Source organism: Sus scrofa, chromosome 7 (genome assembly GCF_000003025.6).
Source record: "Sus scrofa isolate TJ Tabasco breed Duroc chromosome 7, Sscrofa11.1, whole genome shotgun sequence".
NCBI classification, from domain to species: domain Eukaryota; kingdom Metazoa; phylum Chordata; class Mammalia; order Artiodactyla; family Suidae; genus Sus; species Sus scrofa.
This window is the reverse complement of record NC_010449.5, coordinates 115244949-115259124: the sequence shown is the minus strand read 5'-3', so window position 1 is coordinate 115259124 and position 14176 is coordinate 115244949. Positions and strand designations below refer to the sequence as shown.

The following is a 14176-nucleotide window of genomic DNA, read 5'->3' as shown; positions in this document are numbered from 1 at the left end:
CCTCCTTCTCGGCTCCCTCCCAGCTTCCCTGCCTCCCTTCCTTTCTCTCTTCCCACTTTTCCTCTTTTCTCTCCATTCCCTTCCCTCCTCCTCTCTCCCACGCCTGCTTCCTCCCCTGCTCTTGGGTCTTTATCTGCCAGCTCTGTGTCCCTCCTTCTCTCACCCTCTGCATCTCTCTCCTCTCTCGCTCCCTCCTGGGGAGATCCAGAAACATACCCATATATGGCCTCCATGTCAAGGATCACAACTGATGACGTCACGGGAGGGCCAAAGCTCCGAGATGCTGTCTGAAGTCAAGTCCGCAATTGATGTGCCTGGGAGGGACCAGCATCGCCGCTCCCTCGGTGCAAGCTTTAAACAGGAAATCTGAGATTCAGAACATCTTATAGTTTGGCTTGCCATCGCTGGTCATGCGGTGGGCCCGAAATAAACTCCCTGCTTCAAAGGAGAGTGTTTTGGAATTGCCTGGCAGAGCAGCCAGAAGCCCAGGGCCAGGGCAGAAGGAAAACTCAGGCAGCATGTTCTGAATTAAGACACTCTCCAGAAAAATCTTTTTTCTTATCCCTGAACTGTACCCTTGTTTCAGAGCCTAACAGGTAATGCATGCTTTCAACCTTCTTATAGAGAAAGATTGCTTGGCTGGCTGGGACTTAACTGCTGTGGTGCCTACTTGTACCTTCTTAAGGGGCAAGCCATGATCTCGCATCTGCCTCTCTTCTATCCTCCTGAGTTATGAAGCAGGCTGGTGACTTTGCCTTGGGATCTGGGGGACATAAAATCTGCTGTTTGCAAGTACTTACCCAATCTTCTGGAGGAGTCTTGCTCAGAATACCACTCGGCTGTGCACGTCTAAAAATGGAAATGCAAAAGGGGTATCAATGAGGCTATTGTTGGTTCCATAGGCCTTGGGCAATGTCTGTGTCAGACAAACGACTTTCAGAAATGCTTTTAGGTTGAGTGAATAGACATTCTCATTCTTGGGGGCGTCAATTCCATGCGTCATTTATGGGGCCTCCGTGTGGGCAGTAGTGGGGGGAGGGGAGAGCAACTTTGGCCGCCATGGGCTGTACCTGCAATGACTTGAGGTTGGCAAGAGGGAATCGAAAACTATGATACTGTCAAAAACTATGACACTGTGTAAAGAATGAGAAATGTTTTGTGGGAAGGCAGAGATGCAGGAATACCTCGTGGGTGCTTGTGTGTGTGTGTGTGTGTGTGTGTGTGTGTGTGTGTGTAAGCATCGGACATATTCAAGGAGTTGATTGCCTTTTGAAAGTATGGATGGATGTTATCAGGTGGGCGGAGGGGCAAGGGACCTCCAGGTGGAGGGGCGGCTCAGGCAAAGGCAGGCAAGCCAGGGCGGATCTGGGGTGATGCTGAGCAGTGCAGGGTGGCTCCAGCAAAGGGTCATGAGGTGAGAAGTGGGGGGGACCCTGGGAGGGGAAGCTGGGGGGCTAGAGGAGGGGATGCAGCTCCCACCAGGCCAGGCAAGAAGAAGAAGATGAAGCATTTTCCGATTGCTTTTGAGCAGAGGAGGGGCTGGCGGGATTCAGGCAGCTCCTCAGGAAGCCCAGCAATGGCCTGGAATGAGGAGGCAAGGAGGCAGCGACCTTTAGGGAGGACAGGTGAGGGGTTAAGACCTGAGTCTGGGCAGAGGCCAAGGATGGAAGAGTTCCCCTCACAGAAGGGACAGCTGGCTCGTGCGTGAGGCAGGGGGCTGAGGGAGTTCACAGGGGTCCAGGCAGAGCCTGCGGGGCCAGCCCACCAGCCGCAGGGGAGCCCCGGGGCTGCGTGCAGGGAGGCCGCCCGGGGACAGCTGCAGTCACTTCCAGAACAGTTGGACGGGTCCTGACAGCTGGTGACAGGCCTGTTTACAGCACAGCCTCCTCCAGGAGCTGGTGGCGCCTCCACCTGGCATCCTTCTGGTTTGCATCACCCAGTCTTGCACAAACAGGCCAGGCCTTGAGTGCGTCATGGCAGGCGAGGCAGCGGCAGGGGCGGGGGTGGGGGGGCACCCTCTGCTTCCTCTTTGCTGTGGGCAGCTGTGATCTACCCATGGTGATCTTACAATGAATAGCATGGTTGATATCCGTGAGCATTTACTATGAGCCAGGCCCTGGGCCCAGGGCTTGTGCGGTTCCTCTCACTGACCTCCTGGGCATCGAAAGTTAGAGCTGATCATTCCTCCCATTTTCCAGATGTGGAAACTGAGGTCCCGAGAGCTTAAGTAAGGGTCTCGGCTAAAGCTGGACAGCTAGCATGTCTTGGAGTCGGGAAACAAATCCTGGCCTCTCGGCTTGCTGGCTTCCAGGGCCCATAGTCTAAGCTCTGGTCTCTGGGGCCTCCCAGGGGAGTGGCACTGTGGTAAACAGACCCGTCCTGGGACCGTCCAGACATCATATGGTGCCGTATATTGTGGACAGGCTGCATCCAAGACAGTCTTCCCAAAGGAGGTGCACAGATATCTCTGGACCCGCCCTGTGTCCTTCCACTTATGGGTCAGGCTGCCTGGAGGAGGTGGCTGTCCCAGGACTTGTTTGCATCTTTAGTCTGCCCCCCTCAGCACCTTCTTTTGGACAGACTAACACCTGAGAGGGTACATGAAGAATCTTTAAAAGCTTTGTGCTTGAGGGAAATATTTTGGGGAGGCGGTGGTGATGTAGAAGTCGGGTGATTCTTTTTTTTTTTTTTTTGTCTTTTTAGGGCTGTACCTGCGGCATATGGAGGTTCCCAGGCTAGGGGTCGAATTGGAGCTGTAGCTGCCGGATCCGAGCCGCATCTGCGACCTACACCACAGCTCACGGCAACGCCGGATCCTTAACCCACTGAATGAGGCCAGGGATCAAATCCGCTGCCTCATGATTCCTAGTCGGATTCATTTCTGCTGTGCTATGATGGGAACTCCAGTCAGCGATTCTTAACCTGCCTGAATTTTTTTAAAGAAAATGACACAGAGGGAAGAATGGAAAAGGGAGGAAAGTAGATCGAGGAGAAGGAAAAGATTTAAATAAAGGCAGGAGAGCAAACCCAACAAAAACAGAAAAGGAGAAAGGCCCTAGCTGGTCTGGGTGTGATGTTGACTGAAAGCCCTGTGTGTGGTTAGGCGGGCACCCTCGCCCCACCCGAGACTTCCTACTCTGAGGTCTGGAGTTAGAGCTTCCAGAACCTTCTGTCAGCCAGGGACCAGGATGAGGGAGGGTCCGTGTCCTCCAGGTGCCCAGAACAGGGCTGGGCAAGGCCACCCTTGGGCTGCAGAGAGGCGGGGCCGCAGCTGTCAGAGGTTCAGACCTGGCCCTGCAAGGCTGGCCCTTCTTTGCCCCCAGCCCAGGTGCCTGGCACAGGCAGCAAAGCCTGGCCTTGGCTGAGCCCTTGGCAGAAAATGGGGCCGGGGCCTAGAGTCCTGTGTCCAGACCTGGATGTGCCCGGCCAGGTGGGCTGGTTGCAGAGGGAGATGGTGAAGAGGGCTTGGGAGGGGGCTGGCCTGGGGTCTGAGAGAGGGGCGGACCCCTGCCGGTCCAAGAGGTGACAGACGGGCCCTCTGCCTGGGAGGCAGAGGTGAAGGTGACCCACGGGCCTGGAGGTCAATAGCACGAGGCCCAAAGAGATGAAATGGAAACTTGGCTTTCATGGATGCTTTTCTTAGCTGGTGTTCATGGCACCCCCTCTGACTGCGGGCCTTTGGGCCCGTGTGGAATTTATGCTTCTCCTCGGAAAACAGATTTTTTTTTTTTTTTAATCTTTTTGCCTTTTCTAGGGCTGCTCCTGCAGCATATGGAGGTTCCCAGGCTAGGGGTCGAATCGGAGCTGTAGCCACCAGCCTATACCACAGCTCACGGCAACACCGGATCCTTAACCCACTGAACGAGGTCAGGGATTGAACCCGCAACCTCATGGTTCCTAGTCGGATTTGTTAACCACCGCGCCACAAGGGGAACTCCGGAAAACGGAAGATTTTCCACCAAAAAACATGAAAGAGGGTTTTTCCCCCTTGTACTTTCTTCCTTGCTCTCTCCTCTCACATTCTCTCTCCTCCTGTTTGGGGGTAACTTCCTCAGCGTACACCATAAATAAATAACTGCACAAGACTTGCCATTGGAGTCCAGGCCACTGGTGAGAGATTTATTCTGACTTGGGTTAGCAAGCGCTGCTCAGTTCATTTCGGATGGGCTCTTGGTCTCCCTGGCATACAATGGGCACTGAGGGGGTGGGGGCAGAACCAGCTCTGGACAGGTTCAAATTGCTGGCTGTCCGCTCCTACCTGGGTGACCCTGTGCCCATCATGCCCCGTCGCTGGGCCTCAGCTTCCCATCCTGGGCTGTGGTCTGATCCCCTCCTTAACCTCTAGCAACCTTGGCCCAACCTCAGAAACCTGAAGTCCTAGCACCCGAGGGAAGCCAGGAGCCGGTAAGCGGCATCAAAGCTTCTGGGATTAGCAGAGCTGGGAAGGGCTTTTAGCTTTGGATCCTGGATAAAAGGCTCGGATCCCAGCAGCTGTGAGGTCCTGGACACCAGCTGTCAGAGGCTTGTCGGCACTGCCAATTGCAAAGGCCCACCCTGCGGCTTTGACACGGGGCCCCTCTGAGGGCCACGCAGGTGGCCTGGATTCCCCTCCCCCTCCCCCACAGCCAGCTCACAGCTCAGCCAGAGCAGAGATTTCCAAGGAACTAGCCCCTGGCCACTGCCCTAAGTATGCAGGGTCAGAGGGTCTGGTGAAAAGAGGGGCGGCAGACTCTGTGCTGCTTACAATCTGGGCCTCAGGCTCTCCATCTGTGCAATGGGGAGACTCCTCCCCTCACTCTGGGGATTTTGAGAAGGTCAAATGGTGCCGTGCATGAAACTGGCCGGAAGCTGTGCAGGCACCCACAGCATCGGCCTTTTTTGTTTGTTTTTTGTTTTTTGTTTGAAATATAGCTGATTTACAATATTTCGTTCAAAGGCTACAGCCAAGTGATTTATATAGGCATAGTCTTTGTCAGATATTTTTCCATTATAGGTTATTATAGGATATTGAATACTGTCCGCTGTGCTCTGGAGAAGGGCCTTGTTGTTTATCTAGTTTACAAACAGCAGTGCGAGCAGCATCCCTTCCTATGCGTTAGGTTTTGAAGCATAGGACTCAAGAAGGGGAGAGAAGGCTTTAAGGTTTTACAGCCACGAGCCCTCCAGCTGCAGGTGTTTCCTCAGGTTTCTTAGGACCCTTCTGGATCCTGGGGGAGCAGCCGATTAAAAAGATAAGCTTTGATATAACTTATGAGGACCCTGGGGGACCAGGGAATAGCCCAGGCCAGTTCCTCACTGCCGCTTGCCGCCCCAGGCTGGCCAAGCAGCTAATGTTTAGAATTGCCCCGGGCTAAGGGTCATGGCCCTGGGATACATAAGTAGATGGGTAGACAGATAGAGATAATTAATTATATACGTATGTTATGCATGTATGTATACACATATAAATAGATAATTATATACACATATAAGGTATGTATGTATATACGCATATATTTATGCACACATATAGTCTTTTTTCAGTATATATATAAACATAGTCTTCAGTTTAACTTGGGCCTTTATTCAAACCTCACGAAATAACTGGAGGCTGTTGGTCACAGGGGAGGAGGGCTGAGTGTAAAGTCAAAGATGTAGCCTCTGGTCTCTTCCTCGTCGGTTTCTCCCTGATGTGCCTCAGTTTCCTCATCCATAGAATGGGAACAACACCCTCATCTACCACGTGGCTCACACGGAACAACGTCCGTGAGAGCATAAATTAGCTGCGAGGGGAGGCATTAAGGCTGTGGTTCTCCCCGTGCTTGGTGCAGGGTCTGAGCCACAGTGCTTTGCACAAGAGGGAAACTGAGGAGTCCACACTCATACCTAAAGCATGCAAGTGGGCCCTGCCTGAAATACTCATCCAGCACTTAGTCTTTGTCATCACTTTTCCACGAACTAAGTGCACCCTACATGTCCCCTATTGTCATTTGTAGGCAGTCATCTTGCACATGAATTCAAACTCGGGGTTTGGAGGAGTGGGACAGGCTGTGGGTCTTTCCATGGCTCCTAGGACAGCAGGTGGTGCCAGCAGGAAGGAGGTGGCAGCAGGGGGTTCTGGGAGCGGGGATTTGGAAGTGGAGGCCATGACCTTCCTGCACCGGGCTGGGACTGGGGAGGGTGTGGGGATCTCCCTCCGTCCCGAGCTCTGACCCCATTGCTGACCTCTGGGCAGGCTCAGCGGGGTCCCCTGGGGCTGCCGGGGACAGCCCAGGGGCTGATGGCCTAGCCTTCCTTCCTGACCACAGCTTGGGGGGAAAGCAACTCCCTGTGGCGCTCACTCTTGCTCTTTTTTATGCTTTTCATTTTTTAAATACTTTTTTTTTTTTTTTTTAATGGCCGCATCCATGGCATATGGGAGTTCCTGGGCCAGGGATTGAATCTGAGCTGCAGCGGCAGATGGAATCTGACCTGAACTGCAGGTGCAGCAATGCTATATCCTTTAACCCGCAGTGTGGGGTGGGGAGCGAACTTCCAACTCCGCAGCCACCTGAGCCTCTGCAGTTGGATTCTTTTTTTTTTTTTTTTTTGTCTTTTCAGGGCCACACCTGCGGCATATGGAAGTTCCCAGGAGGCTAGGGGTCAAGTCAGAGCTGCAGCTGCCAGCCTGCCCCACAGCCACAGCAACGATGAGTCCGAGCCGCATCCGCGACCTACACCATAGCTCATAGCAACACTGGATCCTTAACCCACTGAGCAAGGCCAGGGATTGAACCCAAATCCTCATGGATGCAGGTCAGGTTCATTACCACTGAGCCACGATGGGAACTCCTGCAGGTGGCTTCTTAGCCCTCTGTGCCGGCAGGAACGCTCACTCTCCCTCTTTCTATTTTTATTTTATTTATTTATTTCTTTTTGCCTTTTCTAGGGCTTCTCCTGCGGCATATGGAGGTTCCCAGGCTAGTGGTCTAATCAGAGCTGTAGCCACCAGCCTACACCACAGCCACAGCCACACCAGATCCAAGCTGAATCTGCAACCTACACCACAGCTCATGGCAACGCTGGATCCTTAACCCACGGAGCAAGGGCAGGGATCGAACCCACAACCTCATGGTTCCTGGTCGGATTCATTAACCACTGAGCCACGACGGGAACTCCAAACTCTCCCTCTTTCTAAATGGAGAATCCAGACCCCTCAGGCCAAGCCTCCTTGGAAACTGCCAGCTGGGAATACGCTTGGGTGACAGGGTCTCAGCAGGACCGGGTCAGAGCAGAGAACTGCAGCATATCAGCAGCCCTGGACTAATGTTAGCAGATTTTCCCGGGTCGCTGGCCGCATGCCGGGTGCCCTGCCCCGCGTTTACGTATATCACCTCGTACCTCTTATGTCCCTTCATGTACGTGACCTCTGTGTTGTCACCTCTGTGGGCCAGCTGCTGTTATTATCTCCTTTTTACAGAGGGGCACAGTGAGGCAGAGGGGTGGGAGTAACCTGCTCCCATCACAGGCCCGCTGGGGGCAGAGCCGGGTTTGAACCCAGGCCATCAGAGCCCTGTGGCCGCGCCGTCTGCTGTGCCCAGTATCTTCTCATAATAGCTGTGCTTCCACGCTTTGACCCATTTCATTCACATGCCCATCCATTTATTAAACACCTACTGTGTACCTGGCCTTGGCTTCTGTCCAGAGGTTATGGCATGGATGTGACACAGTCCCGCTCTGTGGAAGTTTCTGGACTCTCCAGGGACACAGGCCCACAGCAGGCAGTTAGAGCGCTAGACTGTGAGGGGTGCCCTTGGAGGCAGCCCAGGATGCCTCGGCTGTCAAATCAGGGAGGTTTCCTGGTGGAGGAGCTGCATGAAGTGGGTCTGGAAGGCTGGCTAGCCAGATAACGAGGCCAGGAGGGATGGAAAGCGGCTTGTCTGGCTCTCACTTCTGACTCACTGAGGGGCCAAGGGGGGTTTGATGCCCTGGAGGATGATGGCCAGGCCTCTCCTAGCCCCCAACCCTCCCAGACAAGCCCCCCACTCCCCAGGTTCTGATAAGACATCCAGGAAACCACCTTCTGTGTGCAGCCCTGCAAGCAGCCCAAGACCCCACCCCATCCAGGGAAGCCCGGCCCCACTGCCAGCTGCGGGCAGACCCTGGCTGTTGGGGAGCCTAGATTTGTGGGGAGGGGAAGGAACTGGGGGGAAGAAGGACCACTTTTCAAATGCCATTATTTAATGCTCATCGCAGCCTTCAAAGGCCCTTGCTGTTATACCCATTTCACAGGTGTAGAAACTGAGGCCCAGCTTAGTAGCACATGGGCTATGGATGGAACAGGTCCTGTTCTGAGGGCTATACTGTTAACTCAAGGACCCCTGTCATAGCCACTTTATCCCTACCTTACAGGTGCCGTCTGGGGGAGTGGGGGCTCCCTGGAGCCAGTGTTTGGGACTCTGCAAAGGAGGTAAAAGAGGAGCCCCTGGAAGGCTCAGAGGTGGCCCCAGTCTCTCCTATTCCAAGCTGACCTTGAATCTGCCACCCTTGAACACTGCTTTCTCCACAGGCCCCTGGCCTGCCTGGCAGGGCCCCTGCGTTCTGCTTTCCCTGGGAAAAGGCTATTTTTAAAAAATCATTATTGGCCTCCCAGAAGGTCCCTTGAGACTGCTGGCCTCTCTCCAGGACTCGGGCCCAGAAGGTAGCCCAGCCTCCAGGCTAAGGCCTCAGAAATCAAGCTGGGCAGCAGAAAAATGATGGGAAACAGGACAAACAAGGGCACCGCATCACCCAGGACCTCACCTCCCCCCACCCCTGCCCTCACTCTCCCATGAATTAGGTACTCTTATTATGTCCATTTTGTAGGCAGACAAATTGAGATTCTAAGAGGCCACAAGGCTAATAATCAGCACAGCTGTGATGTGAACCCAGCGAAGCTGACCCCACTGGCTGCTTCCTCACTGCCCCTTCAGGCTAAGGCTGAGCAGCCCCCCTGCTCTGGAAGATACCCCCGGTGTCCGCGGCAGCAGCACCAGCCAGTGATTTCACAGGCCAAGTGATGCGGGAGCAGCCTGGCATCACCCGCTTCCTTGCCACCAGCCAGGCCCAGCGTCAGGCCTGTCCGCGCTTGTGCCTCCTGATTCCGTCACCATTTCTATAATAATAGTACCAAGCAGTGTCTCTGCTTTGTACACAAGGATGCTAAAGATGGGGGAACTTACTCGAGGCCCCTCAAAGCTGAAGGTGTCCGTGGAAAAAGCAAGAGGTGTCGACCCCACAGTGGGGGTGGGGGAGTTCTTCTCCCTCAAGGTCCCTTCAAGGTCAAACCCCATCCGTGGGAACCTCCCCCTGATGTGGTGCCCACTGCACAAGTGCCCAGCCGGATGGGGATGCAGTATTCCCCCTGCCTGCTCAGAACCCTCGTGGGTGCCACGTGCTTGGATGGGCATTCCTGGAACTCGCAGAGGGAGCATTGGATTTGAGGTAGGAAGATGGGGCCCCCGTCCCTGCTTTCAGCTGTCTGTCCTCATGCAATTCTTCCCTTCCCCTTTCTGAACCTTTCCTGCCTCATCTATCATATGGGATCAATCACACAGGAGCCTCAAGTCCTTTTGGGAAGAGTGAGGAGGCAGAAGAATTAATAAGTTAACAACAACAGAGAAACGTTCTTAGCTTTGAGGACCGTTGTCAGGGCAATGCCATGAAATAAGTGGCAAAAGGGAAAGTCTCTGGATATTGTTCCTCCCGTGGCGGGGGAGGGGCGGGGGTGCTAGTGAGTCGGGAGATGGTGGTTCCAGGGACCACCCTGCCACTGCCCCACCTCCCTAGGAATCTGGTTGGGAAGGGAGTGCTGGCTGGGGTTGGGTGCTGCCCAGAACTGCTGAGCAGCCCAAACCAGGCTGGGGGTCAATGGCTGCCTTGGGGTGAGGGCCTGGTGGGGACCCTCCCAAGCTGCCCGCACTTGCCCAGCACACCCATTGCTCCTGCAATATGATGGAGTCGGTTGTCTTATTTTCATTTTTATTGATAAAGGAACCGAGCCCCAGGAAGGGGAAGTGACTTGACCAAGGTCACATAGCCAGTAAGTTGCAAAACAGGAACTAGATCTAGGGTTCCTGACAGTCAGACCCAAGATCCCACCCCTCCCACCTGGCTCCCTGTTTCCCCGTAACCAACGCTAAGCTCTCTACACACGGCAGACCTGCTGAAGTGGCCAGAAGGGACCCTCGGGGATGAAGTTTGGGGTTCACTGACGCAGAGCTAAACCAAATATCTCAAGGAGCTATAGAAGCTTTAGAACTGGCAGAGGCCTTAAAAACCTTCCAGCCAAGACTCCCCTTCTGCAATGGGAAAATGAAGCCCAGAGAGGGACAGGGATGTGGCCGAGGTCACACAGCACTTTAAGATCAACTTGGAGACTATAACTCAGGCCTCTGACTCTTAGACCCTGGCTCCTGGCCTGGAACAAATGCCCTCAGATGGGGCACCATGACTCTGGGCCAAGCCCTGGGCATTAGCACTTACAGTCAGGGTGGCGCCACATACTCCGAGCCTCTGCCCTGTGATAACTGGGGAGCAGAGCTGGAGTCTGACCCTGGAGAAGCCAAGGGGGTCTCACCTCCCTGGGCAGAGACCCTCCCCACGCCCTTGAAGACTGCCCTGGATCTACCCAAACCTGGCCACAGGGAAGAAGAGAAGGGGTGGGAAGCAGAGCCTGGGCCAGCTGGGGTAAGGGCCACCTGGCTGCACAGTGCCCCCTGCAGGAGGGCAGGCTCTAGCCCATCTCACCATTTAACAGATGGAAAAACGAGAGCCTGTGAGAGAAAGAGAGATGCCCATGGCTGAGCTGGGACATGAACCCATGTCTCTTGATATCCATTCTTGGGCTTTTTTCACAATAAACAAAATTGATATTGAAAACAACAACAACAATAATGAAGGCCCCCTAAATATCAGGCACAAAAAGATTTTGAGGTCAGAATATCCCTCCCCTCTCCCTATTTGGATAACGTAACAGTGTCCAAATTCTATAACATGCAACGAACGGAGCCCAGAGCAGCTGCCTGACACTTGTGGTTTTCAACACTGGCTTTGCACTGAAATGCTCAGGGAACATGGCAGTGATCGGATGCCAGCCCTGAAGGCTTGGAGCGCACGGTCTGGGGTGGGACTAGGGCCTTGGCCTCTTTTCAAGACTCTTGACCAAGCCTAAGAACTATGCTTTAAGATGATTTCGGCCCCATATAACAGAAAAGCCAAGGAACGTTGGCTTAACCCATAAAGATCGTCAATCTTTTGCTAACAAGCAGGCCAGGATGAGCAGACCCAGCCTTGGTTCAGCAGCTCATTAGGATAATGAGAGACTCTGAAGACCTGTCATTTACTCTGTCAAACTCACTGAATTGACACCGCTGCCCTCACAGTTACAAGGTAGCTGCCACCACGCCAAGCATCAAGTCCTCCGAGCACAAAGCAGGGGTGTGGGCGAGGAGTCACTTTCTTTGCTGCTTTCTCTTTTATTAGGGAAAGGAAAGCCCTTCCTGGGAGACCCTAGCAGAATTTCCTTTATGGCTCTTTGGCCCAAACCAGGCTATATGTCCATCCCTAAACTAATCACTGGCCAAGACGAGTAGAGCATCCCCGTTGTCTTGGAAGAAGCCTGCTTCATCCATGGAAGAAGGCACACCGTTGCCTGAACAAAGCCAGGTTCTGCCGTCAGAGAAGTTGGGGGACGTGGCTGTTGGGTGGACAATCAAGAGTGTTTACCAAGCCCTACAATAGCAGAGACATAAAGCCACCCACACAGTAAACTTGAACCAGGCATTTCCCCCTCATAAGGCACTGACCTTGGGAAGAGAACCTGGGGTCAATACCACACATGAACTACTGACCACAGCCCAGAAGGAGAAGTTCTAGTGGCAGCAGAATGTATCTTGGAGGAAACTTGTAGGCTTCCTGGAAGAGGAAGCACTTGCTCTGGGCCTTGAGGAATGAGAAGGAGTTTTTTCTCTCTCCCCCCCTTTATTTTATTTTATTTGGGGGGAGGGAGGCTGCCCTTGCAGCAGGTAGAAGTTCCCAGGCCAGGGATGGAACCCATGCCACAGCAGCAACCAGAGCCATAGCAGTGACAATGCCGGATCCTTAGCCCACTGAGCCACCAGGGAACTCTGTTTTTAAAATGTGGAAAGGAGAGAGCTATGTCTTGCACAGTATAAGCAAGGAGACTGGGGTGGGAACCACAGGTGGGCCGGGGAAAAGCGTGTCCTTGCCTTAGAGACCATCAGGAAGGCTGTTGCCTGGGCTGAGCAGGAGGACGTCAAGGGCTGAACCAGTCAGAACTGGTGGAGAGAAGCAGGTGGCTGGGAGTGACACCAGGAAGACTAAGGCATTTCCTATCTTTTTCACTGAGCCATTCCGGTGGGTGTTTATTGGTATTGTATTGAGGTCTTTTTTTCTTTTCTTTTATTGAAGTATAGTTGACTTACGATGTGTTGACTGCTACTGTACAGCAAAGAGATTCAGTTATACATACTAATACATATATATATATAAAACGTTTCATATTCTTTTCTGTTGTGGTTTCTCCTAGGATATTGAATATAGTTCCCTGTGCTGTAGGACCTCGTGGTTTATCCATCCAGTTGGGATTAGCAGATGCATTGGGGTCTTAACCTGGATTCCATTTGGTTACTGGCCATTTAAAGATCCTCTTTGTGAAGTGCCTGGCCTAGTCTTTTTGGGTATTGGTTACGTAGAGTCACAAGAATGCTGCATAACAAAAGTCCCTCGATAAGCATTTATGGAGTTCCTGTTGTGGCTCAGTGGTTAACGGACCCCACCAGTATCCATGAGGATGCGGGTTTAATCCCTGGCCTTGCTCAGTGGGTTAAGGATCCAGTGTTGCTATGAGCTATGCTGTATGTCGCAGACGCAGCTTGGATCCTGTGTTTCTGTGGCTGTGGCGTAAGCCGGCAGTGACAGCTCCGGTTCAACCCCTAGCCTGGAAACCTCCATATGCCGTGAGTGCGACCCTAAATAGACAGAAGACAAAAGACAAAAAAAGACAAAAAAAAAAAAAAAAAAAAAAAAACAGGTCGGAGGACTGATCAAGGCCAGGCCAGACCAAGCTACTCAGCTCCAGGCTGCAGCCCCACTGGATAGAGTTCTCCACGGGGTTGGGCTAAGGCTGCCCTAGGTGGGTTCACTGTGGGGCTCAGCTAAAGGGCAGCGTCTCCAGGGGGGAGTCCTGGCCGAGGCAGAAGAGCACATGCCACTCCGCGAGGGCATGTCAAGTGGCTGCTTTATCATGTCCACCAACATGCATTGGTCAGAGCAAGGTACATGGCTGAGCCCAATCTCTTTAGAGAAGGGCGGGGGGTATTTGGTGTCCAGGAGGGGAGGGGAAAGTGAAATTTCTCAAGCAAACCCAATTACAGCACTGGTATTTTGGATATATTTTTTGTAAGACCCATCTTCCACCAGGGCTAAGAACCACTGACCTGCAGCCACACTGCATGTCAGCCAGTCAAAACGAAAACCAGGCTTAGCTGATTTTACCTTATTGCCTAAAAGCAGTTGACTCAACCAAAGTCCTTTTCTCCTTAAGGCAGTTATTGATTGATTGATTGATTTTGGCAGCACAGTCTCTGGAATGAACATGGCCAATGACTGTAACAATTGGTTTTAACTAGATCATGTGTTTCATCCTTAATACTCTTAACTCCAGCACAGTTGAGAGAAAGAGAGAAATGCAAGGACAGGGTGCTGTTGGATAATGAGAAGGAAGGAATGTAAACAGAGCTGTGGAAGCTCTGCCAGGGCAGAGAGTCTGTCTGTTGGATCGATGTTGTACCACTAGTGCTTAGAAGACTGCCTGCCATAGAGAGATGCTCAGTAGATTATCTCTCGGTCAATGATGCATGCATACATGTAGAGAGAGGCTGTCTGTGACGGAAAAATGAAAGGTAGATGGATGGATAAATGGATGAGTGGTGGACAGACAGATACATCAGAGGATGAACAATGGAGAGAAGGATGGATGGTCGGATGACTGGATAGAAAGATGGATGGTTGGATGGGTGATTAGATGGTTGGACAAATGAACAGATGGGAGGGTGAATGGCTGAGTGATTGGGTGGGTAGATGCATGGGAGGATGAATAACTGGACAGATGGGTGGATGGCTGGGTGAAAAGTTAGATAGGCTGGTGGATGATGAA

General features: G+C 52.8%; 1 protein-coding gene across 2 annotated transcripts in view; it reads left to right on the top strand.

Moving 5' to 3' along the window:
• ASB2 (ankyrin repeat and SOCS box containing 2) overlaps positions 262 to 14176 on the top strand; it is a 47979-nt gene continuing 34064 nt past the window's right edge. The window contains exon 1 of one of the 2 annotated variants that reach the window (XM_021099651.1): positions 262 to 596. The gene's annotated coding sequence lies outside the window, so the exon portion shown is untranslated. Of the gene's footprint in view, positions 597 to 9184; positions 9442 to 14176 lie in introns of those variants that run through there. The other variant, XM_021099652.1, reaches the window with a different exon arrangement.